This window comes from Notamacropus eugenii, chromosome 5 (genome assembly GCF_028372415.1).
Source record: "Notamacropus eugenii isolate mMacEug1 chromosome 5, mMacEug1.pri_v2, whole genome shotgun sequence".
Lineage (NCBI taxonomy): Eukaryota > Metazoa > Chordata > Mammalia > Diprotodontia > Macropodidae > Notamacropus > Notamacropus eugenii.
Window position 1 is genome coordinate 160,764,110 of NC_092876.1, and position 27,109 is coordinate 160,791,218.

Here is a 27,109-nt window from a genome sequence, read left to right on the forward strand (position 1 = left end):
TGATAAATGTGAGATAAGATGTGGTAGAGTTGGAACACTAATTCATTGTTGGTGGAGCTTTGAAATGATCCAACTATTCTGGAGAGCAATTTGGAACTATGCCCAAAGGGCTACAAAAATGTGTATATCCTGTGACCTAGTAATGTTGCTTCTAGGACGATATACCAAAAACATCATAAAAATGAGAAAAGGTCCCACAGGTAGAAAAATATTCATATCAGCTCTCTTTGTGGTGACCAAGAACTAGAAATTAAAGGGATGCCCATCAATTGAGGAAAGGTTGAACAAGTTGTGGTATGTGAATGTAATGGATTATTATGATGCTATAAGAAATGATGAACAGGAGGACTTCAGAGAGGCCTGGAAGGACTTCTATGAGCTGATGCTGAGTGAAATGAGCAGAACCAGGAGAACACTGCACACAGTAACAACCACAGTGTGCAAGGACTTTTTCTGAAAGACGTATCCCTTCACAGCAATGCTAGTACCTAAAACATTCCCAAAGGACTCATGAGGCAAAATGCCATACACATCCATAGAAAGAACTGTGGAATTTGACAGCAGAATGAAACAGACTATTTTCTCTTGTGTTATGTTTTGTGTTGTTTTGTTTTTCATGGTTTCTCCCATTCATTTTGATGTTTCTATTCAACATGACTAATGTGAAAATGTGTTCAATACGTATGTATGTGTAGAACTCATATAAGATACCATGTCCTTGGGAGGGAGAATAGAAGGAGAGGGACAAAATTTAAAACATATGGAAGTTATTGTTGAAAACTGTAAACAAGCAAATAAATAACAAAACAAAACAAAATAAAATAAAAAGAATTACTTAAATGTGTCACTAAGCAGCCCAGCACACACAGGAGGGCCTGCTACCACAGGTTTTTTGATCTACTTCCCTAAAAGGAAAGGCACCTTTTCAGGGGTTAAAAATCACTTTAATCAAGTACAGATATCAGAGAAAATCAAAATCAAAATTTCAGAGAAAGCAAAAATCAACAGACAGCATTTCCAAACTGCCTGACCATGAACTTACATACATCTTTACCAGAGAGGGAAGCATCTGGGTTTTCAAAGCCAGGGGGCTGCTTAGTGACTTCCTAGAGTCCCATCTGACACAGAAACCTTCTTCCATAAACTAAGTCCCAAAGTAAAACCTCATCCTGAGAGTAGTTCTACATTTTTTCAGAGCCAGAGGGCATAATCCTCTGACTCAGTGCCTAAACAGAAAAAACAAAATGTATTTGGCACCTCCTCCAAAACAACTCCCCTAATCAAGCTTCCCTCAGTGGGCAGGCCCATCAATGTGTGGCGAAGATCTTTAATTACATTCAAATAGAAATGTTCTACTTCTTGATTATACTAAAAACAAAAACAGCAAAAGATCCTACTTTGCTTGGCCTCAAACACCTTTAATATAGCATCTCCTAAAAAGCAAATAAAGAACAGAAAGTCCTAAAACAAAGGCTCTTAATTTGGAATTTTTTTATTATATCTTTTAAAAATAACAGCTAAAAGTATATTTTCTCTTGTGTTATGTTATGTTTTGTTTGGCATTTTCTCATGGTTTCTCCCTTTCATTTTAATTCTTCTATGTAACATGACTAATATGAAAATGTGTTTAATAAGAATGTATGTGTAGAATTCATATAAGATTGCATGCCCTCTCGAGGAGGGAGGTGGGAAAGACAGGGAGAAAATCTAAGACTTACGGAAGTGATTGTAGGAAACTGAAAACAAACCAATTAATAATAAAAAATAATAGCTGAATTTCAATGTAATGGGTTTGTTTTGTAATACTGTGTACTGGATTTTATGCTTTTCAAAACATTATTCTAAGAAGGTGTCCACAGGCTTTAACAGACTGAGAAAGGAATCACACACACACACACACACACACATTCAAATATACAAAATTTCTCTGAAGACTTTGTGGGGGTCCAAAAACTATATATGAAATATGTGTTCATAGTGTAAGTAACCAAAACTAATAGTCACAAATAATATCACCTAACATTTGAATACCATACCAACTAAACTCCTTCTGCAGTCCATTATTTCATATGGCATTGACTTTAGTTTCCTAAAAGCTATACTAGTAGACCACACAATTTGGTGTTTGATTAGGCTGCAAGTACTTCATGTGTGTATCTTATGAAAGACCACATGTCTGCAATTCAAGTTCAGAGAGCCTCATTACCAAGAGGGCTGAAGATGGTTAAATTTTGCCTGGCAAGGATCAAAAGACCATTTACTAAGTCAGAGTGGGACAATTATCTGTGTCTGTGATGAGTGTCCATCCTGAAGAATATATGAATCTTTGAAAAGTCATTAAATGTATCTTTCATAAAAAACAAAAACAAACAAAATACCATATCCTAGCTACTGCATATTAGATTGAATTTAAGAGGAAAGGAATAACCTTTTCCATTTTCCTGTTTGAAAACAAGAACATGGCAGATGCCTAAGCACTAGATCAGTATTGCCTTATTCAAAGGATAATTCTCAAATGTAACTGTAGTCCAGCCAATTATTTGGTGGGGAAATGAGTGACTACCTTAGAATTAGATTAGTGTTTATGAAATGTTTTCTTCAATCAATTGCCATCTATGTCAGAGGCAAGAATATAAAAAAAATAGGGACAAAGTATGAAACATCAATGAGTACATTACATTTCAAATTAGGAAGACCAAAGTCACAACTTCAAATAGCAAAGAAGTAAGGAGTAAAATGCCAATTTAGTTAAGCCCTCATCACCTCTAGCCTACAATATTAAAATGTTCTTCTAAATGATGTTCCTGCTCAAATGAAGAATTTTCCTTCTCACTTCATTCCATTCACTACACAGCTGCCAAAATTACTTTCTTTACACACAGATATGACTGTCTAACTCTTATACTTTCTTGCTTCTAACACAGACCACCATCATTTAAAGAGACCATGACCTAAAGTGTAGCAGAACAAAAAGAAGCTAAAACCCTTGAAGTATTAATCACTAAGTATGAGATCTGGAGATCCAGGGTCAGTAAGTTCTATTTAAATCTGGGGATGAGGGAGGGAAAACCAGACTTATGTTAAGCTGTTATTTAAAATTCTTGAACATTAATGAGAAAGCTAGCATAGCACCCTACGATCTTAAACTTGGAAGGGAGCTTTGAAGTTAACTCTTTTCTGTTTGATGTCAAAAAGTATACTCTGTAAACTCCGTATGTATGTGTAATTTTTTAAAGTCCCCTATGCAACTTGTCTAAAAAGTAGCTATTCAAATTTTGCTTGAACATGTACAAGATAAGTTGAGAATTAACTGTCTTATTTTCTAATTAATAGAGTTCCTACTAAATTAGTTTCACTGTAACTTGCATCCATTTTTTTTCTATTCATGGTTTCTACATATCTTGCTTCACCTAGGGAGTGGGATTTCTTTAAATCCTATACTAAATTACGGACTTATTAAGATTTGTAGGAAATGGAAGTGAATTGCACAGAATGGGAAGGAAGTGAAGGGTTGTAATTTTCACTGATAGTTGGGGGTACCCATTTAGATCACAGATCCTTCTAAGACTGTTAGTAAGTTATTTAATACTTTTGTTTAAGTCTTCTTTATGTCATGGATCATTCAACACATTCCTTTTATCTTCTTCAACACAAGACACTAATGGTTTCTTGTACGTGGTAGTCATTTAATAAACATCAGTTAATTCAAACTTATCAGTTAACCATACCTGCAGAACGTCTATGAGATTGTTTGTATATATTTGTATTTTTCACATTAGAGTGGGAGCTCCTTGAGATTAGGGACTGTCTTTTGTCTTTTTTTAAATCCCCAGTCTTTGGCACAGTGCTTGGCACGTAAAAGGCACTTAATAAATGTTTACTGACAGTGAAAGACATATGTCTAACCGGAAGTATTTCATCTTAATTTCAAGCCAAGGATCTGATTTAAATATTCCTATTTGCTTCTAAAACCCAACTCTATAAAATGATCTAGATACTATACTGAGCAGAGGGAATACAGAATTACCATATCTACTTCCTCTTCTCACTCTAGAGCTCCAACAGTGCTACAAAAAAATATACCCTGGGATAGTTAGGTGGTGCAGTTCACCAGCTCTGATGCAAAGAGGACTTGACTTCAAATCCCATCTCAGACTCTAGATATTTATTACCTATGTGACCCTCAGCAAGCCCCATTGCCTTGCAAAAGAACAACACAAAACCAAGCAAATAAAGAAACAAAAACATACCCCTCAAAGAGGTAGACATGTATTTTCTTAGTTGCTAAAATTACCAAAAAAGTATTAATATTTATGGGAAAGCAGAGGTGGGATATTTGGGGTTGGCCTGGGAAATCTTTAAGACTCTTCCTACTCTAACAGTTTTGCATTCAGATGCTGAATTAGCCCTCAAAACACAATTATTCAACGCATAAAATTCAAGATAAAATAGATTGGATTTCCTTTGGACTGCTGAGGATTCCCTCAAGCTCTCATAGTGCATGAGAAGGGATTGGGGTTTCTGTTCTATTTGAAAAGCCCTGAAGGAGCCTTTAACCATGACAAGGCAAAAAACATAGAATCTTGCTATTGTCAGGAATTCCCAGCGTTCTGTGACCATCTAGAATCAAAACAAGATCGTAAGAGGCAATTCCCTCCTAGCAATGATAATTCTGCCAACAAGACAGTTGATTAGTCTGCCAAAGAACTTCAACAAATGCATAGTTAAATGACACTAAGTTTTTGTCAGCATCTGTTTCACTTAACTACTTTAACAAATCTTAATTCTTAAGACTACTTAGTTAAAAAACATGATGAACTTAAGAATCAGTTACCCTATTTCCAAACCACCCTCAATACCTTTGATACTAGATCTATTAATTCACATCTGAAAATAAATTTTTTTAAAAATATATCAGTCAACAATTCAGATATTTTGAAATTTTTTGAACAGTTGTCATCATGCAAATTAAACATATGGATAGGGGACTGTTTTTTTTTTGTTATCATAATTTTTTTTTCTTATGGATACACATATTTCTGGAGAGATAATTCTGACAAATTATTAGATATCTGTGATGGTCTATTCAAAACAGTTCACGTTTGAGGAAACATAGCACTAAATAGGTCTCTTTCTTAGTGACTATATGATTACAAGCTTCCTAGTTCTCTCCAAATGTACTTGAGAAAATTTCATTCATTTCCCCAGATTATTCTTTTTATGGCACTATACAAACCTCCCATTCGTACCTGAAAAGAAGTAAAGAAAACAAAAACCTTTTTCAATTTCATAGTCCAAACCTTGTCTCTTCCACTGTGACTTTGTAATTTGATTGCAAACCTTTCACTTTTAAAATAAAAATATGTATCCAAACACTGAATTTAGACTTACCACAAAATATAGAACCAAAGCTTTTGGTCATTATATAAACCCCAAAGCCTTAAAATGAACACATTTCCAAAAGTCATATGATGTCTTTACATTAATGTTTTATAGTATCTCAGAAAATTCAGATCAAGGTCATAGGTAGGGTACAAAGCAGTGCGTAAATATCTTGGTAGATGGTACAATTTAACAGTTTGTATTGCTACTATTGTTATATTTATTAATAAGAAATTATTAATTAATTGTTAACACAATCTGTGAAATGATTATTTATATCACAGGAAAATGAAACTTCTCTAACAGATAATGTCTGCTATCATTTTATGTCTACAACAATCCTGATCATGTGGAACTGTGATAATATGATTATCAACCTCAATTCCCCTGATGAAGAGAGAGGCAAAGAAGAATGGACATGTAAGGAAATATTTCAAGAGATCAAGGGAAGAAGAAAATGAGGTTGGCAATCTGAGAAAAGCAAAACCTAAGACATTCATTTACCTCAGAGTCAACATTTCCCTCAACTGCATAAATCACCTATACGCTAGAGCCTGTGTCTAAGTCCAGAACATGGAACTTTACAGGCCTCACCAAGGGAACAGAATCTCAAAGAGGAAGACAAATATAGCTTGAACCAAGCACTTATATGCAGCTTCTCCCAAGGAAATGGGCTAAAACTATGAGGGTGACAACTACTGAGGCATACAGTATCTGGCCTGAACTAGGCAAAGAACAAAAATGAAGAAATCAGGCATCATTTAAAGAACAGAAGCAGCTCCAGCAATCACTGGTAAATATGTTTTCAGAAAAACTAGCAGGGCTAAAAGAAGCCAGTTAGAGGTAAGCTGTGAGGTTCAAAGACTGGATCAATTGAAAGTTTCAATATATAAAGGAAGATAATGGAAAGTTAGTAAAATAAGGTTTGATTCCTTTGTTGGTCAGATGGGGAAAAGCATTTCTTCAAATTTCAGAGTAATGTCATTTATAATGTTAGATACAGTCAAGATATTGCTTGGTTTTTACTCATTTTTAAAAAACCTTTGTCACAAGAAAAGGTGCTCTGAGTAGGGGAGGAGAAGGAGAATAATATAAAGTAGATGGAATAAAACTTTGAAGATATGAAAGTTAAGACAAACCAAGGGCAAGATAATAATTACCAGAAATATATGCTACTATTTATTTTACATTTAATTTTCTGTTACTATGGTCCAGGTGGCTAAAATTGCTGTTCTAATAACTGACTACAAACATTGGGATATATGGTCATCTTCTATGGGTTTGTGGAAAACATTTTCAGGATAACTCCAATAATAAGTAGGTCAATGGGGATGATTTGCACTTTTTTTTTTCTTGTCCAAAATGATTTTGATATCTTTCATGAAGTTGCTAAATTAAGAAAGTTTTCATTCCATATAATTTGGAAATTATGAGTATTCAGTACGGCAACATCTGTTTAAAATATTTCTTACCTGAGTGAGCCTGGTGACCTACACAGCCCTACCTCACTCAAAACAAAGTCAAGGGCAAGTCATGTCATCATTTCTCTGAAGGCATGGTCTTCCTCAGCAACCAAGGACAAACACACAACTCAAATAGCAAAAGAGGTCCAAAAAGCCAAAGAGAGCAAGAGTGCTTTAAAAAGTAAAATTCATCAAATGGAAAGGGAGGTTCAAAAACTCAATGAAGAAAATAGCTCTTTAAAAATTAGAATGGATCAAATGGAAGCTAATGACTTTATGAGAAAACAAGAAATTACAAAACCAAAAGAATGAAAAAGTGGAAGGAACAACTGACCTGGAAAATAGATCTAGGAGAGACAATTTAAAAATTATGGGACTACCTGAAAGTCATGATCAAAAAAAGAACCTAGACATCATATTTCAAGAAATTATTAGTGAAAACTGCCCTGATATTCTAGAACCATAGGGAAAAAAATAAATGTTGAAAGAATCTACTCATCATCTCCTGAAAGAGATTTGGAAAAAGAAACTTCTAGGAATATTGTATCCAAGTTCCAGAGCTCCCAGGTCAAGGAGAAAATATTGCAATCAGCCAGAAGAAAACAATTTGAGTACTGTGGAAATACAAACAGGATACCACAAGATCTAGCAGCTTCTACATTAAGGAATCGAAGGGCTTGGAATATGATATTCCAGAAGTCAAAGGAACTAGGATTAAAACCAATAATCACCTACCCAGCAAAACTGAGTATAATACTTCAGGGGAAAAAATGGTCATTTAATGAAATAGAGGACTTTCAAGCATTCTTGATGAAAAGACCTGAGCTAAATAGAAAATCTGACTTTCAAACACAAGAATCTAGAGAAGCATGAAAAGGTAAACAGGAAAGAGAAATCATAAGGGACTTACTAAAGTTGAACTGTTTATATTCCTACATGGAAAAACACACACACACACACACACACACACACACACACATATAATCAGAGGGCATAGGGTAAGTTGAATAGGAAGGGATGATATCTAAAAAAATAAAAGTAAGGGATGAGAGAGGAATACATTGAGAGGAGAAAGGGAGAAATGGAATGGGGCAAATTAACTCTCATAAATGCCAAGCCTAGAGGCCTGTATTGGGCTACCCGAGTCTTTCTTACCTGTCCAGGTCTTCGGCTGGCCACGCTGGATGCACGTATGAGAGAAAGGACGTTCCAGAGTCAAACAGGGGTTGAGCTTTATTACAGGGTTTTGGTTACAAGTGCAGGGGGTCTTCTTTAGGAGGAAATTTCCTAAGAAGGCTAAGCTTAAGGGATTGGAAGTAGAAGTACAAGCGGGGAGAGAGGGGGAGGGGAGAGAGGAAAGAAAAGAAGCGGAGCCCTACTTTTCTCTTTGGCTCCACACGTGCTAAGAGAGCTTTTAGGCTTCCTCAATCCTACTTAATCTTCAGCCACACAGTTTGCATCTCAATACCATGCTGTTAGGTAACTAGGTGTGCTCCAATCCGGGACGACCTCGAGGGCAGGGAGACTCCACCCATCAGGTATCTCCGGGGGAGAGGCGGAGATACCCGAGCTAGCCGAGCTAGCTCGGTCTGACCTTCTCGAACCCCCGCTGTTCATGGAGGGCCTCGTAAGACTCTAAGATTTAGAAGTCCCACTTTTACCTGCCCGAGACTGTCCACACGGAATTGAGCTTCCAGTCCCAACACATAAAAGAGACAAGAAAAAGTATTTTTTTCAATGGAAAGGAAAAGAGGGGTGGTGAGAGACAATAATTGAAACTTTTATCACATTTGGCTTAAGAAGGGAACAACATGCACACTCAGTTTGCTACGAAAATCTAACACTATACACTACAGGAAAGTAGGGGAGAAGGGGAGAAGGGGAGAAGTGGGGTGGGGGAGGATGATAGAAGGAGGACAAATGGGAGGAGGGAGTAATGAGAAGTAAACACTTTAAAGGAGGAACAAGGTCAAAAGAGAGAATAGAATAAATGGGAGGGGCAGGAAAGGATGGAGGGAAATATAGTTAATCTTTCACAATATGACTATTATGGAAGTCTTTTGCAAAACTACACATGTAGAGCCAATATTGAATTTCTTTCCTTCTCAGTGGGGATTGGTGGGGAGGGAGGAAGGGAGAGAAGCTGAAACTCAAAGTTTTAGGAATGAATATTGAGAATTGTTTTTACACACAACAGGAAAATAAGAAACACAGGTAATGGGATATAGAAATCTATCTGGCACTAAAAGAAAAGAGGGAAGATGTGAATAAGGAAATGGATGGGTGTGATAGAAGGGGGGTAGATTGGGGTAAGGGGTAATCAGAATGCACAGTGTTTTGGGGTAGGGGGATGGGGAGAAAATTTGGTACTCAAAATCTTGTGAAAATGAATGTTGAAAACTAAAAACATATAAATTTAAATGAAGAAAAAAATCTCTTAATTCATGTTGAAGATAAATGTTCTTTTAAAGATCAATTTTACCCTACAACACTGTTTTGACAACCATTATTAATATGTCTATTTTATTGACAAAGAATTTGACTTAGAGGTAAAGTGACTTGACCAAGGACATAGAACTAGTAACTAAGATGAATGCAATAAAAACTTAGGTGTTTTAAACCTAAATCCAATCTTCTTCCATTATACTAATGATTCTAATTCATGGCATTGATCTACAATTTTCTCCTATTATTGCACTGAGGTCAATGGCAACCTAACTTGGAGACAGGGTCTGGTTGGTACACCACTGGTGGATGAGTATAGTGCTACCTGAGCACATGTGAACACATGAAAGAATGTGTGTCTGATAGCATTCTAAAACCAGAGATCGATAGGTATGTATATAGATACATGTGTGTATATGTGTATATGTACATATATGTGTGTGTATGTAAAATGTACACTTATATATGATGTAATATATATGTGCGTATATGTATGTAAAATTACCATTTGCTATTTTACATTCTCTATCATTGCCATGGAGAAGTGAGCATTGTATTCTTCAAAAATTGTCATGGAGTAGTGAGCATAAATAATTGTGCTGCTAGATTTTGTATTTTGCATCCACTGATTCAAACATTTTGGTCAAAATAATTAGCCTATTTCATCTCACCCCAGTTCATAAAAGGCTTTTGAAGGCTAGCGAAAACTTTCATGGGTAGACGTATTTATTCTGAAAAAGTCTAATTCAGGGGCGTTAATGATCCAAGTAAATTGTGGAATGCAAGAGAATAGTCTGATGTATAACCATGGAAACATAGCAGATGGTTATAAAAATGTAGTGTCTGGTACTAAGACTTTGTAATATAATCCTTCAAAGCTCTGTGATTCTGATACTAGCTATTTTTGTTCCTCAACTCCTTTCAGAATCCTCTTCTTTCAAGCCTCAGATCAGCTGTTACCACCTTGGTAAAGGGTCTATTGAACCTTATCTGAGCCTTTGCAACTGATAATTTTTCTGTCTCTTCTGTATTCCTGTTACTCAGTCAATCAACATACTTTTTTAAGAATCTTCTGGGGACATCTCACTAAGCTAAGTGGTAAAAATACATAAATATAGGTGAAAGCCTCTGCCCTCAAGGGTGTCACATTATATCAGAGGGAGAGAACAATCTATGAATATATGTCATTTCTGAAATTAAACATGTAAAAGGGATGGTTGATTTCTTTGAAGCCTTCTCCTTTTCCCCTGCTCCTGACCAAGTTCATATGGTCTGAGATTTAACATAAAATATTTAGATTTTAATGTCTTTGCAAGTTATTAACAGCTGTCGATCCCTTTAGAATATGTGACTACTTTCTGTGAATAAATCAGAAGTGGGTTATCCCATTAGATCAGAGAAAAAAGAAATGTGTCTGGGTCAGTTAGTGTACTGATAATGCATTTTTGCTTATTATTATTGTAATTGTTTCCTTTATTTAAAGATCTTTCCCACCCTTAAATCACATGAAAGCCTAAGTCACAAGTGGAGGAGCTTGCATCTCCCAGACAATATTCATAGCACTGAGGATGGTTTTCAATATGCTGGTGTAGTTCTGAATCACAAAGTATAAAAGACTCTCCATATAGAAGACAGAAGAGAAACATTTATGCAGTCACCAAAAAGTCAAATCCCAACACCAGAAAGTCAAATCCATCATAGTAGCCAAGAAGTCAGTACAGAGTAGCACTGCCTAGGACAAAGGCATTCCCAAGCCTTTCCCTTCCCTGCTGGGGCCTTCCTATAAGCAAACACTCACAAGCCTTGCTGCACCTGCCAGCCTGCATCATATCTCCTCTGCCCCAAACACTTTTACTAACTTCCTTCTGGTTCTGCTCCACCCTTTCTGTTCCACCTATTCAGCAAGCTCCTCTTACCATACATGATTTAGGTTCCCAGATGATTTAAGCAGGTCACATGGGTCTATTAATGAATGAGAAAGATCTTCCTATTTAAATCACCATTAAAATGAGTGCAGCAGGAAGGGTGAAACAGGAAGAGGTAGAGCTAGAGCAGAGCTGAGAGGACATTTGGTCAGAATTGAGGGAGAGAGAGAAAACAGGCATCTGAACAGCATAAGTAAGAAAGCTTGTTTGTGATTTTGTTTAAGGGAGATGTTTTGTGGGAAGTCTAACAGAGGTATGGCTTGGGGATCATGGTGTCCTCTGCATTGTTATTGTATACAGATTTATTTGTTACTATGCTGAATTTGGCTTTATGGTGTTGGGATTTGACTGTGGTATCTGAATAAATATTTTTCTTCTGCCTTCTAGATGAACATTGTATTATATTTTGTGATTCATAATTATGCTGGCATATTCATAATTGGTATAGATGCTGTGAGTATTGCCTGGGTGATACAGCTTATGAGTTAAGGTAGAACTATGTGAAGGAGAGCCTGGGGTGGGAACAGGAAGAAGAGGAGGTTTTATCTCTTCCATACTTCCATTCTTTATAGTGTCTGGCAGTTTGAGATGTTGTGGTTTTAGAGAATTTGATCTTAACTGAGTAAGTGGAGACAAACACTGCAAGCAGATATGAATACAGACAAGTCATCACTCACAGAATAAACAGAATTAAGAAATGAATCGGGACCTCTGGCAAGAGAGAGAGAGAGAGAGAGAGAGAGAGAGAGAGAGAGAGAGAGAGAGAGAGAGAGAGAGAGAGAGAGAGAGAGATTGACTTTGGATTTTGTAGGACACCACCATCCCCAAGTATGCCCTCTGCTAGGTTTCCCACAACCAGCTCCATTAAACAAATCGTGAGCAGGCTCCCTCAAACAAAATCTCAAACAAACTCTTTCACTCATACCAGCCAGCTGACTGCTTGCCTGAATCCTTCCTAGCTGTGACTGCTCTCTGACCAATTTCCTCCCAACTCTGTTCTAGCTCCACCTCTTCTAGCTCTACCCTTCTTCCTCTACCTCTTCCTGTTTCATGTGACTTAGAAACATGTGATTCAGGCTTCCATATGACTTAAGTAGGTCACGTGGACCTGTTCATGAAAGGGAAATCTTCCCATTTAAATTAACATTACACTGTCAAAGACTAATTTCCTTACATACAAAATATACACAAGGTAATATTTGGGAAGATACCTTCCCATCTACAGGATGAAGAAAGGTCTAGTATAGGGATCAGAGTTTGAGATAAATTTTGAAGGAAACCATGTACCTTAAGTGGTAGAAATAAGGAGGGGGTACACTTCTCTTTTTCTTCTTTAAGTCTTTTATTTTTCCCTAAATTTATTAATCTATTTGTTTTCAGTTTTCCATAATCATTTCCATAAGTTGCAAATTTTTCCCCCTCACTTCCCTCTCCCTTCTCAAGACAGTATGGAATCTTATATGGGTTCTACATATACATTCTTATTAAACATATTTTCACATTAGTCATATTGCATGAAAGAATTAAAATGAATGGCAGAAGCCATAAGAAAAACAAAACTCCACAGTTCTTTCTCTGGATGTGAATGGCATTTTGCATCATGAGTCCTTTGAAAATATTTTTGGTCTTTACATTACTGTGAAGGTCCTTGCATACAGTCCTTGCATATTGTGGCTGCTACTGTATATAATATTCTCCTGACTCTGCTCACTTCACTCAGCATCAGTTCATAGAAGTCTAGACAGGTTTTTCTGAAGACGGTCTATATGTCATTTCTTATAGCACAATAGTATTCCATTACATTGAGATAGCACAATCTGTTCAACCATTCCCCAACTGATGGGCATCCCCTCTATTTCTGGTTCTTGGCCACCACAAAAAGAGCTGTTATAAAAATTTTTGTGGACGTGGGTCAATTTCCCATTTTTATGATCTCTTTGGGATATGGCCCTAGAAGTATTATTACTGGGTCAAACTGTATGCACATTGGGTATAATTCCAAATTGTGGACAGTTCATTTCAATCATATATTATATCCTATGGAAAACCAAAGAGATTGGAAATGGAATGTCATGTTTATGAAAATAATATGTAATAAAAGGAGTTTGTGAAGAACCTTGAATGACAAGTAGGCATGCATAAATTAGACCTTAGAGAGCCAGTGATGGGATGCATAGAACTGTGCTTCAGTAAAATCACTTTGGCAACTGTGATTCAGATGTTTACAAGCATTGTGCACATTGAATTCTGATATTTTAACTTAATCAGAAAACATTCTTACCTAAAGAGCAGGACCTAAAGCAAAGTGAAGTATTTTTAATCCTACCCTCATGTAAATTATATAATGTAAATTCCTTGAGGATATTTCTTTATATGCACATTTTCTAGTACAATAGGTGCTTACTATATCTTTATTACATCTAATACCAATCATTCTATCATTTGAGTAGATAACCTTTTTGATTGAGTTGTTGAGTTGTTCCAATCATGTCCAACTGTTCAGGACCTGAATTTTGGGTTTTCTTGGCAAAGATACTTTGAGTGGTTTGTCATTTCCTTCTCCAGCTCATTTTACAGATGAGGAAACTGAGGCAAATATATTAAGTGACTTGAACATTGTCAAATAACTAGCAAGTGTCTGAGACCAGATTTGATCTCAGAAAGAGAGGTCTTCTTGGCTTCCAGGATCAACACTCTATTCACTGTGGCACTTAGATAGTTGTAGCTATAAAATTTCATCAGTCTGCTCTATCTCTAGGTTCATCCACTCAACAAAATCTTGCTTTTGATTATCACTATCTGCAGGATCTTGGTCAAGTAATTTAATTTTTCTGGGCCTTAATTTTCTTATCTATGTAATCAGAGAGCAGGGCTTGATGATCTTTGAAGTTTCCTCCAGTCTTAAATACATTATCATCTCCCACTTGGTAGGATATGACCCAGTTTGTATGATAATGATATAACCTTCAGAAGTCAAGATCACTTCCACACTTAGATGTCAACTAGCTAATAATGATAATGATAACAATAATAGTGTTTATTTAGTACTTTAAAATATATAAATCATTTTGGATATGAAATCTCTTTTTATTCTCAAAGCAATCTTGAGAGAAAGGTCCTATGATTAGCTGTATTTTATTGATGAGGAAACTGAGAATTGTTTAAAGCAGTGTGAGGTTAATGACTTCCCCAGAATAATACAGTTAATACCTGTCAGAAGTGAGATTTGACTAGGTCTTCCTGGTTTCCAAGCCAGTTTCCATTGACTATGCCATTCTATTTTCATGAGAAAGAAAATCTATAAAAGTCATCTCTTGTAAATTTTCCAGAAAGATCCAAAATGTAAAGTACAAGAAGGAATATGTAAAAATGATAAGATAGGATTTGTTATTTCAATAAACTTTGTTGAGTAGAAAATGGAGAAGTGGGTGCAACTTGATTCCAAGGACACTACTTCTACCATTTTTGTTAGTTTTGTTTATTTTTCACTTTTATATTATTTGAGAGATGTCTCTAAATATTGCCATAAGCACTTCTTCAAGTAGGCACTCAATGCACAACATCTTCTCCAGTAGACTGGAGTGGAGAAAATGAAGTATGGGTCAAGGATAAAGAAACGCCCCCCCCCCAAAAAAAAAAACATAGTGGTAGGACATTTCTGAGTTTCTGAGTCTAGGAGATCTTAAACTCAATCCTCATGCAGGAAGAGATGGCACTGATTTCCTCTATTTAGTATCTTTCATGGGGGTAACTAACTACCTATACTGAACGTGCAAGATGTTTCCTGCTTATTTTTGTAATAATAGGAACACATCAGGATAATCGACTATCTAGGATGGATACTTCTGAAGCTGGTATCTTATAGCATCCTTCTTATGCCCGTCTCTCCCTTTAGTCCTTCAAACACTGTTATCATACTCTCTTATTGAAACAGATCATATACTATACTTTAGGGTGCCAATCAATATTTCACAACATTTTCTTTATCTCCTACTGTTTCACAAAAGAAGACTTCCAAATCTATTAACCATTTTTCTGTTTTCTAACAATAATGTGTTTATTTAACTGTATTTGTGTTGTGTGTGTGTGTTTAAAGACTCCCCCTCACACACACACACACACACACACACACACACACACACACACACACAGAGTTGCCCTCTCTCAAATATTCTACTTAGCCACTCCTCTTGGCTTCTCCAAATTCTAGCTATGTTTCAGGGTACAATTCAAACTCTACCTCAAATCTTTCATTAATCAGAAGATCATAGAACATAAATTTCAAGTTAGAAGGAACTCTCAAAGCCACCTAGTTCATTTCTCTAATTAATATTGGATATATGATAAAGAAAGTATGGTTGACAGGAATTCAATGACTTGTCCGATGTCATACAGGCAGCATATAGCACAACAGGGATTCAGAAACAATGAATAGACTGAGTGTTAAGGATTTAGTGACAGAAAGGATCTTCCAGGTAGGTCATGGAGTCCAACTCCCTTAATTTATAATCAAAGATACTGAGACTCAGAAGTCAATCAATAAAATTTTTTTAAAAGTCTACTATGTATGAGGCACCATGGTAAGTACCAGAGATAATAGCAATACAAATGAAAAGGTCTCTTACTTCAAAGAACTCCTAGTCTAATGAGAGAGATGTGTAGATATTATATATGTGAGTCAGAAAGATTCAGATGAGTGGCAGCATGGTGCATTAAATAGAGCACTAGACTTGGAATAATAAAAACTTGGAAATAATAAAAAATAAAAAAATAATAAAAAAAATTTGAATTTTGTCTCAAATACTTATGAGTTGTGTGAGCTTGGAAAAGTTACTTATCTTCTCTGGATCCCAGTATCTTTATCTGTAAAATAAAGAGGTTGGACTATATGACCTTTGATAGTGTGAACAGATATGTATGCATATGCATACATTTGAATATACATATATTTCTTTAATGTTTGCACATGTACATATGTTTAGAAAATATATGATATATCTAAAAGTTAGTTTTTGGAGGGATATAACTAGCAACTGGATAAATCAAGAAAGGCATTATGTAGAAGATATTTGCTGGACTAGTTTTAAAGGAAAATTGAGATTCCATGAGATAAAGGTAAGGAAGGAGTCTTCCCAGGCACAGGAAGGCAGTTAATCAGAAGGCACAGAGACAAAATATGAGGCAATGGGTAAAAAAACAAGTGGGTAAGTAAACCTTGAGCATAGAGTACATGGAAGGGAATAATGTGCAATAGTGGAAAGTTGCACGCCCAAAGGCATATAAAATTGTATATACCCTTTGATCCATCAATATCATTACTAGGTCTATATCTCAAAGAGATCATATAAAGGGAAAAGGACCTGCATATTCAAAAATATTTATAGCAGCTGTCTCTGTGGTGGCAAAAAAATGGAAATTGAAGGGATGGCCATCAACTGGGGAATGGCTGAACAATTTGTGGTATATTAATCTAAAGAAATATAAGAAGTGATGAGCAGGTATATTCAGAAAAAACTGGAAAGATTTGCATGAACTGATGGTGAGTGAACTGAGTAGAGGCAGGGTAATGTTCACAGTAATAGCAACTTTGAACAAATAAGTCATTTTGACTATTGGAAATACTGTGCATGCAGAGGAAAAAACAACTGATAATTTGAAGTATATAATGATTATATGTCTATGTATGTATAGATATATATGTATATGTACATATGTGTGGATAGACAAACAGGTATATCAATGGATAGATATAGATGTGGTAGGGGGATAAAAAAGAAATTTATATGATAACTATTATATATTTTTAAAGGAATAACAAGTTGTATATAATACATTTTCATTTTTATGTGCAATCATCTTTTTTATTATACTATGTTATAGAAATACCTGCTTTATTCCATAAAATAAAAAATAAAATACGTAAAAATTTAAACAAATTTAGGTATTTAAAATTGAATATCTTAGTATTATTGTAAAAAACAATTTTGGCTTTGTGAACCCTTGAAAGGACCTCTGAACACACAGGGTTCCTCAGATCACTTTGAGACCTTTTGATGACTATAGAATTCATTAGATTTAGAGATGTAAAGGATGTCAGAAACTATTTTCTATGACATCATCAGTGTACAAAGAAAGCAACTAAAAGTCAAAAGAGTAACTTTCCCAAAGTCATAAGGAGAAAAAAAAAAGCTGAGCCAAGATTAGAATCAAGAACTTCTGAACAGACTCAGTGCTCATTACCTTTCCCAATATACCATGATGACAATATTTTAAGATTCCTTCAACCTCTAGGCAATTTTCTTAAGGCTTTCCAAAGTTTTTACAACCTATAAGTATTTCAAGTATATAACTCAGGTTTTCCTAACTCCAAATCCCACTACATACTTCCTACCTAATCTATTTACTCATCTACCTTTGTACCTAATATTTTTTTCTTCTTCCTCATTCTATTTGACACAATAATCTAGAATTCTCCCCACTTTACAATTTATACTTTCTCCTAATCTGAAATATTCATAACTTTGGTTCTGTTTCATGGTGTAGGATAAGGGTGCTACAAGGGCAATTCTGGGGTGGTGATTTTAACACCTCTGGTTCATACTGAATTTACATAGACTTCAAAATTGGGAAGAGCTATTTCAGAGAAAAAAACTTCAAATATAAAAAATTCCTGCCAATGACTACAGATCTCACTCTCTCTGTTCCTCTTCACTATATTCCCTCTCGGTTGGTTGTTGTCCTTCATTTTCGAAGAGGATCAAAATGAATCACTATGATAAAGTGAAGTTTCAGTGTGTCCAACTGTGGCTGATCAGACCAATACTAGCTTGGAATGCTCTACCACATATTGGGCACAGATAGCCCACATGAATTTTTGGGGCGGATACTCCAAATTTGCACATCCTACGTTTACTTTGTGCTGTCTCAATTCAACTGATGTAGGCATGCCATGCTGAGCAGTCCTGTACCAGCGTCTCCCATGTTGCGCAGTCAAATTTAAAGTTCTTGAGAGAGACCTTGAGAGTGTCCTTGTACCGCTTCTTCTGACCACCATATGATTGCCTGCCCCATGTGAGTTTTCCATAAAATAGTCTTTTTGGCAAGCATATATTTTAAATTCGAACAATGTGGCCAGCCCATCAGAGTTGCACTCTCCAAAGCATAATTTGAATGTTTGGCAGTTCAGCTCAAGCAAGGACTTCAGTGTCTGGTACCTTATCCTGCCAAGTGATCCTCAGAATCTTCCTAAGACAGTTCAAATGGGAAATTCAGTTTCATGGCATGGCACTGATAGACTGTCCATGTTTCACAGGCATGCAACAATGAAGTCAACACAATGGCTCTGTAGACTTTCAGTCTGGTAGTCAGTCTAATACTTCTTCTCTCCCAAACTTTTCTTTGGAGTCTACCAAACACTGAGCTAGGTCTGGCAAGGCCAAGGCTTCCAAAATGTAATACAGCAAGTGTTAGAATACTACAGGAACTCATTGCATTTTATTATGGGAGAATCGGAGTGGAAATATCGCCCTCTTTGTTCTTTTCTCCCCATGACTGGACCTTATTACATTCCTCCAAGCATACTATAAGGAGAGGGGATGGTAGGGATCAAGTAATCTGTTCATAGAAGACAGACATTCTTCAAATACTTCCATGTCCCTGATATTCAAGTAGGAGGTAAGGTCGCTTACCCTTCTGAAGCCAGCCCTCCCTCTGAGTTTAGGCCTCAGCATAAAAGAGCTGGCAAATAGTTTTTCTTAAAACAAAAGTGTGACAATGATATGTCACTTCTTGTGACCCTGAGTGGTTACAGTATCATCAAGGATAGGACATAAACTGCTCCATTTCCCTTTAAAACCCTTCACAGTGTGCTTCCAGATTACCTTTCCAGGATTACTTATTGCAAGTTACTCACTTTCAGACACTGAATACAGTCAAGCCAAACTGGAATTCTTGCAAATGCTAGTAAAAGACATTCCTGAGATATTATATAGTCTGTGTTTTTCCTGAAACAATTTTCTTCTTGTCCACTTCCTAGAAGGGTTCTTTTATGGATGACATAAAGTGCTACTACCTACACAGGTTCTTTCCTGTTTTCCTTATTTGTTAATATCCTGACACCTCTCTCTCACCAAGAAAAAAAATTGTTTTCCATTTAGTCTGCATATTTTATTTGCTGCTATGTGTACATGCCACTCATATTCAATAAAATTTGTTTTGTCTTTGCTCTCTCCTTAGCACATTCCTGGCACACAGGACAGAAGTTCCTTCTTTGGTTATGTATGAATGAATGGATAGATGTATCAAAAGATGATTGATGACTGGATGAATGTCAAATTAGGAAATAATTAAAAAATTCAAAGAAAGTCCATAGGAATATATATATCAACAGGGAAAGCTTAATGAAAGAATTAGCACACTTGAAGGAGTATTGAAGGTTTTCCCTCCCCACTGTTGCTTTTTAGGATCCAAATTAAATTTCCTCTTTTAATTTTTCAGAAAGAAATAATGTTTCTATATTCCCTATGCTAGGACTTATCTAAAAACCTGGAGTTTATGGTGGTCCATTGACTTTGATGACAGTTTTGTCTCTGTAAACTCTGTTGTACTTATTTCATCAAAACTTTAATAAAATCAGGTGCTATGATTATCATGCATATCCTTTACCCACCAATCAAAATATATTATATAAAAAATTCAAATTAGATTTGAGTTTTGTTGTTACAAAGATGAACATACAGTTAATGAGACAATATAACATTTGTATTTGCATATTGTATTAGTCAGGTTTAGTGCAACATTTACACAATTACCATATTCCATGCAGGATTTTATAATTAAAATGAGTGTTATTTGAAATTACAATCAACAAAAAAGCCTACCTTTATACAATATTTAGGATAATACCACATGAAGAAGTAAAAGATAATGGAGATTTTGTCCTAAACTTATCCCAGGACACTTTGGTATTGTTTTTTAGACTATGTGGTCTCAGTAATTATAAGTGATGGTGACAGTAAGCCCAGTTCTCCCTCACATCCATTTACACAAAGAAACCAAGGCGGAAGTAGATATTAATAAATACCATCTTCATTGTCTCATTTAAAATCACCTCAATGGCCTCATGTAAAAGAAGAAAGAATAATTTCCTTCCCTATACCTAAGCAATACAATTTCAATGCAGCTCTAGAAAGGGGGACATCAAAGAGTAGCTAAAGAGGGCTGGCTCTGTATCATATCTTCTATGTCAGAATCAGACTCCCCAACAAAATGTTGCCTGACTGAGAAATGAAAGTCATATAGCACCGACCATGTTTTCATTCAGAGGATCTGAGTTTGAATCCCTGTTCTACTACTTATTAGCTCTATGGTTTTAGGCAAGTCATTTGCTCAGTAATTCCTCAATTGATAGTCAACAACCACCTCCCCCCCACTTTTTTTTTTCCTTTACAAGAAAAGGTCTTCCTCTCTTCCTTTTTTTCCTTGCATCTTTCTTTGCTTCTTTTTTCTTTCTGTTCCTTTCTTCCTTTCTTTCTTTCTTTCCTTCTCCCTTCTTATACCTTCCTTTCTCATTCCCTCCATTCCTTTAGCCCTTCCTTCCTTCCTTTCTCTTTTCCTCCTCATCTCTCTTTCTTTTTCTCTTTTCTATATCCTCAATTACAAAATGGGGATAACAAGTGCACCTGCCTACCTAACAGCGTTGTTGTAAAGATCAAATAAAAAAAAGAAAAATAGTTAGGGAGCAGAGCCAAGATGACAGAGAAACTAGCCTCAGCACTCCCCCAAACTCCTCCAAACACCTATAAATAATGCCATAAAACAATTCCTAGCACAGGACAAGGTGAAATAATTTTCCAGCCAAAGACAACTTAGAAGGTCAGCAGGAAAGGTCAGTTGCACTTGGATAAGAGTGAAGCACGGTCCAGCACAGCAGCACCAGCACAGACCCAGCTCTAGCAAACCAGGAGCAGACCTTAGAAGCCACTGAATCAGCAGCAGCAGTGGCTGCTTTTCAAGTTCTCAGCTCATAGATGCTAATCAGGTCAAACAATTGATCAGAAGGAAATTACAACTGTCCTTTTGCTGGCACTGAGAGCAGGACTCAACTGCTTTGCCTATACTCAGATTTGGGTTGCTGTCCTCAGTGGCAATCCCAGGGTTAGTAGGAGTACTAATACACCCGAGGTCACAGCCAGAATAGATCAGGGATTCTCATCACAGTTATAGGACTGAAAAGAGTGCTTAAAAATAGAGCACAGGCCAGGAGAGACAATTGCAAGCAGCCAGAAATAAACAAAGTATCATGGAGCCACAGTAAGGATCACACAATATTTAGCATTGGAGGGCTTAGAATATAATATTCTGAAGGGCAAAGGAGGTAGGATTACAAAAAGAATCACCTACCCAGCAAAACTGAGTACAATCATTCCGGGGGCAAAGGGGGGAGAAATGGACATTCAGTGAAAGAGAGAACTTTCAAGTATTCTTGTCAAAAAGACCAGAGCTGAATAGAAAATTCAGTCTTCAAAAGAAAGACTCAAGAGAAACAAAGGGAAATAGGAAAGGGAAATCATCAGGGACTTAATAAGGTTAAATTGGTTACATGCCTACATGGTAAGATGATACTCGAAAATCAGAAAATATATTTCTCATCATTAGAGGAATTATATAAACAAAGGACACAGTTTGAGTTGAATATAAGAGGATGATAGCTACAAAATAAAATTGTGGGGTGAGAAAGAAGAATGCTCTGTTGAGAAAGGGAAAGGAGAGGGTAGAATGGGACAAATTGTATCACATGAAAGAAGCAAGAGGAAGCTTTTACAGTGGAGGAGAAGACAGGGGGACTTGGGGCATGGGAGTGAGCGAACCTTACTTTATTCAGAATCGGCTTAGAGAGGAAATAATATACACACTACACTGAGTATAGAAATCTATCTTACCCTACCGAAAAGCAGGAGGGGAAGAAGAAAATGCGGGTGGTGATAGAAGGGAGGACAGACTGGGAGAAGCACTGGTCAGAAACAAAACACTTTTGAGGAGGGGCAGGGTGAAAGGAGAGAGAGAATATAATAAAGGGGTAGTAGAATGGAGGGAAATACATTTAGCAATTTTAACTGCAAAAAAATTTTTGAATTTAGTTTCTGTGATAAAGGTTTCCTCAACTATGTAAAGAGCTGAGTCAAATTTTAAAATTAAGAGCTATTCTGCATTTGATAAATGAGCAAAAGATATCAACGATTTTCAGATGAAGCAACTAAAATTACTTGTAGCCATTTTGGGAATAAAAAAACTCTAACTCACTATTGATTGGAGAAATGCTAATTAAAACATTTTTGAGATACTATTTCATACCTATTTGATTAGCTAATGGATCAAAAAAGAAAAATGACAAATGTTGGAGGGGATGTGGGGAAAATGAGACATTAACACACTGTTGGTGGAGTTGTATACTAATTCAACTATTGTGTAGTGTAATGTGAATCTATATCCAAAGAACTATAAAACTATGCATACTCTTTGACCTCAAAATACCACTGCTAGGTTTGTATCCAAAAAGACTTAAAAAACAAAATGGAAAAGGATATACACACATATGTACACATAATACATATAAATACACATGCATGTATGTATGTTTATGTATGTATATATAACAGCTGTTTTCTGGGGGCAAAAAATTGGAAATTGAGGGATGCTCTTCAATTTATAAATGGCTAAATGAATTGTACTATTTGATTGTGATGGAATACTGTTTTGCAATAAGAAATGATGGGTATGATGCTCTCAGAAAAACTTGGAAAGACTTATCGATCTGATGCAAAGTGAAATGTACTGTGTACAAAGTAACAGCAGTATTGTAAGATGATCATCTGTTAGCTATTGTAAGCAATACCATGATACAAGACAACTTGGAAGGGTCTGTGATGAAAAATGCTACACAAAGAACTGGTGGTATCTGAATACCAATCGAAAAATATTTTTTAGCTTTATTTTACTTGAGGGGATATTTTTGGCCTGTGTTTTCTTTTTTTTAACTGTTTTTTTCCCCCAAAATTTATTAGTTTGTTTTCAGTTTTCAACAATCACTTCCATAAGTTCCAAATTTTCCCCCCTTGACCCCCCAAGATGATATGCTCCATTTCCATCCTTCAGTTGAGGAAAATGTATTTGAGAGAGGCATAGGGATTTTACCCAGGGTTATACAACTACCTTGCATGTGCTGAATCTAGATTTTGAACCTAGTTCTCTTTTTAACTGCCTATGTGTTCTTTCCATTCAGACTATGCCATAATGTTTCCTTATCCTCCTTAGAACTATGTCATGGTTTACCTTATATTCTTAACCATCCAAATAGCTGGTTTTGATTGTCATATATTTGATCCAATTCTTAACATATAATGATTGTTAATGAAATCCCAAATACCAAGTGGACTCTGGAGTTCAATAACTGGTGATGATATATAGATTTTGCCAAAGCTATTTACAGTTTTTATTCAGTAAAAAGAGGAAAAAAGGAAAGCAATAGCTTCATGTTAATAATCTAACATATTTTGCCTGCAGTAAAGGCTAGCCTGTGTTTTCTTTCAAAAGATGACTAACATGGAAATATGTTTTATATGACTACACATGCATAACCTATCTAGCATTACTTGCCTTCTCAGTAAGGGGTGTGGAGAGGAATAAAAGAAAAAAAATTGGAATTCAAACTTTTAAAAACAAATGCAAATATTGTTTTACATGTAATTTGGAAAAATAAAATACTAAACAAAAAAAGAAAAATATATATTTAATATAATACCTGGCACATACTACATACTACAAACACTAGTTATTGGCTATCCATTATCTTTAAAAGTGATTAGGAGGTAATTTTCTTTTTTAAATTTATGAAATAAAACAAGTATTTTCTAAAGAGCACACAATTTGCTCTTCCTTTAAAATATGCAACAGAATTACCATAAAAATTTCTTTTTTTCTTCCCTCTTTCCCCACCCTTGAGATGGCTACCACTACATACAAATAGGCATGTATATATGTATATATGTATATATATATATATATATATTTATGTATGTAGACACACATGTAGATAGATACATAAAATTATTCCATACATCTATTTAACAGCTTTTTCCTCAGGATGTACATAGCATCTTCATATGTCCTTTATAGCTAATTAGAAGCTCATTTTCATATGAATGACTGTTGATAGTTTAAAAAATGTATTCTTTTGAAAACTTCCTCTTCATATCCTTTAAATATTTCTATGCAGGGAATGGCTTCTACTCTCATATATTTGTAGAAAATTTCTATGAATCTTAGATATTAGAACAAATTAGAATAATTTATTAAATAGATTTTTCTATTTAACTCTCTCTCCTAATTACATATTTATTCATTTTGCAGTCATTAACTCTCTTATGTTTTAACAAGTACTAAAAAACTTATATTAATATTGCTTTGTGGGTTGCTTCTTCTAGTCTACTTTCCCTTACCACTTTTTCTTTCACTTTTTGCACTGAAATTCTTAACCTTTTGTTACTACAGTGAAGGTTTTCATTATTTTGTCTAGAGTTAAAAAGAAAATTTTTGATATTTTGGTGAGTATGCCACTAAATATGCAAGTGGATTTATGAATTATTATATTTGAATGGATGAACCATGAACAATTTATAACTCCATAATTAATTTTCTTCCACTTTTTTCTGTTAAGAATATTCTGTAGATGTCTTAATTCAAGTTCTGCATGAGTCTCAGGGGGGACTTCTAAATATCTTATACATTATTCATATTCTGGTAGTCCAATAATTTTTAAATTATCTCTCCTGGACCAATTTTCCAGGTCAGTTTTTCCAATGAGATATTTCACATTGTCTTCTATTTTTTTATTCTTTTGGTTTTGTTTTGTAATTTCTTCATTTCTCATAAAGTCATTAGCTTCCATTTGCTCCATTATAACTTAGAAGGAATTATTTTCTTCGGTGATTGATTAGACCTCCTTTTCCATTTGACCAATCCTGCTTTTTAAGGCATTCTTTTCCTTATTAGGATTTTAGACCGCTTTTGCCATTTGGGTTACTCTGTTTTAAAATGTTATTTTCTTCAGCATTTTGGGGTCTCCTTTAGCAAATTGTTGGCTCATTTTTCATGATTCTTTTTGCATCACTCTCATTTCTCTTCCCAAATTTCTCTTTACTTCTCTTACTTGATTTTCAAAATTCTTTTTGAACTCTTCCATGTCCTGAGACCTATCTATATTTTTCTTGGAGGTTTTAGATGTAGGAGCTTTGACTTTGTTGCCTTCTTCTTGTTTTATGTTTTGATCTTCCTTATCACCAAAATAAGATTCTATAGTCTGAAGTTTTATTTTTTTCCCATTGTTTGCTCATTTTCCCAGTCAATTACTTGCCTTTTTAGCTCTTTGTCAAAGTAGGACTCTGCTTCCAGTGGTGAGGGTGGAGGAGAAGGAGGGGTGGTGTAGTGTCCCAAGTCTTAGGGTTTTTTGCAGCTGTTTTCAGAGATGCTTTTAGGGACCTGTCAATTTTCAGCTCTTCCAAGGTGGTATGATGCAAGGAGAAGTGTTTACTCTTCTCCTGGTCCATGCTCTGATCTGTGAGGGACCACGAGCACTATTTTCTGCCTCGGAACTATTAGGAGGATTTCCTCTCCACTGCCATCACAAGCTCCACCATGCCAAGTTCTCACCCCAAGACTGCCTCATGCCACCCCCAAGGACTGCAACCCAGATCAAAGCATGGCAAAGCAAGAGAATCTTGCTGTACCAGCAAAGAGATCCCTTCAGTCTCCCTCTGAGCAGCAGCCTGATTCTCATACTGTCTATGGGCTGAGACTCAAGAAGCAGCCACTGTTTCTGCTGCTGCCACCACCACTCCAGGAGTGGGGTTGGACCATGCACTTCTCTCACACAGGTCTGACATACTTCCTACTGACCTTTTAAGTTGTCTTTTGCAATGAGAAATTGTCTTTTAGGGTTGAGAAGTCTGAAAACCACAGCTACCACTGATTTAGTCCCCTGAGGCTTGCTCAAACCATCCTGTGTCAGACTGGCCCATGCTGCACTACACTCGTCTCCCAGCCTATTGCAACAGACCTTTCCTGTAGACCTTCCAAGTTGTCTTGGGCTGGATATTTGTTTCCTTCTCTCATTTTGTGGGTTCTGCTGCTCCAGAATTTATTTAGAGTCGCTTTTACAGGTATTTAGAAGGGTTTCGGGGAGAGCTCAAGAAAGTCCCTGTTTTTACTCCACCATCTTGGCTCTGTTACCCCCCCCCCCCATTACGCATATTCTTAGAATGAAATATATTTTTCTATCTCCTTGGATTTAGTTGATTATAAAACAAGATGATGATTTGTGTGAGTTTATTTCATATATAATTACTTTACTAAAATGTTAGTTAGTTTGATTTTAGCTGAATTTCTATGGTGTATAGGACAGCCAGGTAGCCCAGCTTACAGAGTAAGAGATCTGGAATCAGAAAGACTGATTTTCCTGAGTCCATATCTGACCTCAAAAACTTACTAACTGTATGATCTTGGGCAAGTCACTTAACCCTGTTTGCCTCAGTTTTCTCATCTGCAAAATGATCTGGAGAGGGAAATGGCAAACCATTCTTGTATCTTTGCCAAGAAAACCCCAAATGGGGTCATGAACAATTGGACATGACAGAAACGACACGACACACTTAAGGTCTCTAAATAAACCACTGTCCCTCATACATACAAAATGATAATTTTATTTCTTCTTTACTTATAATTACTCACTAATTTTTTATCTTGTCCAATTTTAATAACTAGCACATAGAGAAGTATCAAACGATAGTGGTGAAACTGTAAATCATTGCTATACGTCTAGTTAGTCATATTTGAAATGTT